Source organism: Sinocyclocheilus anshuiensis, unplaced genomic scaffold (genome assembly GCF_001515605.1).
Source record: "Sinocyclocheilus anshuiensis isolate Anshui unplaced genomic scaffold, SAMN03320099.WGS_v1.1 scaffold118, whole genome shotgun sequence".
Taxonomy (NCBI): domain Eukaryota; kingdom Metazoa; phylum Chordata; class Actinopteri; order Cypriniformes; family Cyprinidae; genus Sinocyclocheilus; species Sinocyclocheilus anshuiensis.
In genome coordinates, this window is record NW_015546020.1 from 989,268 (window position 1) to 993,788 (window position 4,521).

At 38.0% G+C, this 4,521-nt stretch overlaps 1 pseudogene; it reads left to right on the top strand.

The window, feature by feature from the left end:
* Positions 1–4,521, top strand: part of LOC107698596 (nicalin-1-like) — an 18,370-nt pseudogene that overhangs the window by 10,095 nt on the left and 3,754 nt on the right.

Sequence of the window (4,521 nt, forward strand, 5' to 3'; positions counted from 1 at the left end):
CATTCAAAATATTAGAGAAATATAGAAGCTCAATGCGGAGAAGATCTTGAATGGGTTAAAACTGAAACAGATGCATATTCAGCTCACTTTTTAGACGGACAAATATGACTGCTGCACTCGCGTCTCACACAAGAGATGTATAGAAAGCCATGCAAAGTTAAATCAGTTTAAACCTTTAGAAAAAAATTTGTGGATGTTTATTCCTTTTCACTGCTTCTCATGTTTTTAAATGCAGTCTGTGTGAATGGCGCTTTGGCTCTTTGGATTAAGCAATGCATAAATACATGATGCTGTTTTGTTTATAATTGTTTATGCAATTTACGAAATTATATTTGATTTATATGAGTTAATTTAGACGTAATGCACTTTTTTATAGACAGTTATTTCCTTGCATTGACAATTTAAATGTGCTGTATTATTTTGCTCATTGCGCCCTCCTGTGGCCTCGGGAGACAAGCCAAAAGATTCCTTGAGACCTATTTAATCTGCATATAAAACATTAGAAATTAGATATTTGTTTAATTTTAATTGTGTGTTTAACTGTTAAAACAAAAAAATATTTGTTGTTGGTCTCAATAAATTGGGTTAATTTAAAAATACATACAAATTTTTTTCTATTGCTCTTTGTTTTAAAAAAGGTTATAAAAAATGTCAATAATTATCGATATCCCGAACGATATGAAACATTATATCGTTGATAAATTTTTTAGCTATATCGCCCAGCCCTAACGTCGTGTCGTTTTCATTCTTCATACTCATTTTTGAGTTATTTGTTGAGATATTCAGTGTTTTTTTCTTTCAGTGGCTGTCGTACGGCGCGGACTCTAACGGCAGTGGCGTTGCCATACTGCTGGAGCTCGCAAGACTGTTTTCTAGACTCTACTCCTACAAACGCACTCATGCAGGGTAACTGATGATTTATGTCGTAATTTTGATATCGTTTTCTGTCTGCGTGCTTTATAAAAAATTAATTTCTTGTAGATACAACCTGCTGTTTTTCTTGTCGGGAGGCGGGAAGTTTAACTACCAAGGCACTAAACGCTGGCTGGAAGACAACCTGGATCACACAGGTACCTCACGACCAAAGCTGTGCTTGATGGGTTGAACATTTAACTCGCATTTGCGACTAAAAATAGATGTTTATGAACGTGCAGAGCAAATATAGTTTATATGAAGTACAATTTCAAAAGAGAATTGTCTCAGTGTATAATTAAAAGTCTCGTATTATGCATGTTTTTTTTTTTTCTGGTTATCTTTTGGTATTTTGGGAAACAATGTGTTTATTATGAGCAGCTGAAAGTAGTAACGCATATACATTTCAAAATAAGAGTCCTGGTGTATTTTGGGCTAATTAAAAATCCTGTTTTATGCAGAACATATTTTTTCTAGTTATTATTGGTATTTTGGTTACACGACAAAATGTATCTGGCATTTAATTTAAAGTTTAAAATATACAAAATTCCATACTTATAAAAAAATAATTGTTATTTTATATATATATATATATATATATATATATATATGTACAGTTTGAAGCAGAAATATTTAAAAACCTAGTGTACTTTTTGTAATCGAATAAAATAAAATAATTATGCTTGTAAATCTCTCCACAGTTTTTTGATACATTTTCATTGCGATCCTAAATTTAAAAAATATAAAATTTTTCTAAATACTATTTATTTATTTTTTCACAGTCAGATTTTACAAAAGTAACTTTAATATTGTTATTTAGTACTACTACTACTACCAGTGGCGGGCCGTGCATTTTACACCTAGGCCTTCAGTGGCGTCCTACATTAAATAATCCATCTCTTCATACCATCACAATGATGCCATGGCTATAGAAACCATAAATATTACACAGTAATGCAGTATAACAGGGCACTACATAACAGACAGGTATCTTATGTAGCGAGAATGAATGCCATTACTAAAGAAAGAAACCCAATTAACAATTGCGCAACACATCATCTGTAGCTGAAGCATTAACCTAACAAAATGACACAAATACAGTCCATCCGATGTTCTTACAGACATTTATTCACCCAAACGCATTTATACCTTACAGATAGCATTGGTATAAAACAAATAAGGTGATTACATGTGTTTTAAAGTTGATCTAATAATTTAATGTTCTCTTACTGCTTTATTTCGTCTTCATGGGTCTCCCCGCCGGTCTGCCAGCGCACTGCGGGAGGAAAATACTGGTTAGCACAGCTTTACTAGGAAAGTGAGCAAGTAACATTAAAATAATTCATACAAGACGATGAAGAAAAGTGTATAGATGTGTTTTAACGTACCTCTGTGACTCTCATCTCCCCGCTGGTCTGCCTCTGCCAGCGGCGCTGCGGCCGGAGGAAAAGACCGGTTAATACAGCTCCACTCGGGAAACTGAGATATTCTTATGGAAACTTAAACCTGGCTTTATATCGCGCAAATAACTTCAGCATACAACGCATCAAGCGATAAAAGAGTCAAAAATGAAAATTAACCTACCATACTCTAGTGGTTTTTCATCTTCACGAGTCTTTCACAGAGCTGGTGCCGAGGAGGTGTGTGGTCGTTTTTCGCAGTCATTAGGACTACTGTTTGTAGATTTACTAAATATAGTAGGCAAATATTTTTTTCCAAACGCACTGAAAATCTAAACCTGAGAAACAGTAATAAAAGTTTTACTAAGTTTTAATAAAATGATTTACAGTGATGCTGTTTGCTAGCTAGTATGCTGACCATCCAATCAAAGGACGAGAAAATGCTGACATTATCATTAGCCAGCTAGATGGCCCTGGTTTTGCCAACTCGAAATCTGATTGGTTAAAGCAACGGTTTCATTGCCATTGATTTAAGCTAACAGACGCCTGCACTGTTGATTCGGAAGGCCTTAAGGCAGATTTCTTTGACCCTGGCAACACGATTGCTGAAATATGATTGGATAAAAGCTCTAATATAAACATACACTGCTGGAAGCAGTGCAACCAAGAGAAAAGCTATGAACTGAAGAGAATAGACTATTGGAAATAATTTAATACACATTCATGGAAAAATATATTAAAACTAAATCAGTGATTCTGATAGTGTTTAGACCAGCAGAGAAGGCTTTGCTGGCCCTGACGGCCCACCACTGACTACTACTAATAAAAATGATAATAAGCAGTAAATTCGAAGCTATTTAAAAAAAAAAAAAGCATTTTAAACCGCAATCTTTATCAGGGAAAAAAAAAAGATAAAAATTCTTCTTGACGTGAGAAAAGCATCAGTCCCTGCTGAAATGAAACAGTACGGATTACGGCTGTGACGATAAATCGATGCAGAATCGTTTCGTGGATGGATTCTGAGATCTTCTGAATGCATCGCCATTCTCTCTGGAATCGATGCAGAGCTTATATTTTAACAGCAGATGGCGCTCTAATCTAGTTTTTATCCGCACACTCAAACGCTCATGAAGAAGAGCGCAGAAGAGCACTTGTGCATTGGTTCGGCTGAGTCTGTAATTTCACCTCAGCTCAGAATGCTTTTATGACGCGAGATTAATGTAAACACAGCCCACTGTAAACACTTTTGTAATTCGCTTCAACCTTTTCGAAATTTTATGAATGATTATTTTAGGTTCAAGTGTGTACGGCAGTTTCTAAAGCATGCAGCGCCATCTGCTGTTCAAAACTAAGCTCAGAATCGATTCGAGAAAGAATCGCGATGCATTCGGAAAATCTCAGAATCGATGCAGAATCATTTCTCGATTCGCGATGCATCGATTTATTTTCCCAGCCCTAGTATGGATTGAGCTCCCCCTTGTCTTTCAGATTCCAGTCTGCTCCAGGACAACGTGGCGTTTGTTTTGTGTCTGGACACTCTGGGTAACAGCGACAACCTTCACCTCCACGTGTCCAAGCCTCCGAAAGAGGGAAGCCCACAGCACGTCCTGCTCAAACAGCTAGAGACTGTAAGATTCTCCGCTCCTCATCTAGAAATAAACACAGCATTTACTCCTCATCGGCCGGTCATCGTTGTGTCCCGTCATTAGGTTGCGGCCCATCAGCACCCTGACCTGAAGTTCTCAATGGTCCACAAGAAGATCAACCTGGCCGACGACACTCTGGCGTGGGAGCACGAGCGCTTCGGCATCCGCCGCCTGCCCTCCTTCACCCTGTCCCACCTGGAGAGCCACCGCAGCCCTGCGCGCCACTCCTGGGTGATGATTGGTGCTCTCTCTCTGTCACCCCGTCGTAACCCTGACGACTAGTTCCCTCCCTCGCTGCCAATTGGTTGATTCAGTTGATGTCATCTTTCTCTTGATTCCATTTCCCGTAGGCCTCACGTGGATCTGCCGAAGCTCAGTCGCAACACTAAAGTCATCGCCGAAACGCTGGCGAGAGTCATATACAACCTGACAGAGAAGGTAATGTTGCATTATCTTCGTTTCTCTACAAATGTTGATGTGTGCGAATGAATTTGATCAGCATATTAAATATATAGTAAATGTACGACCATTGTTTTGATCTTTTTGATCTAATGCTGCACAAA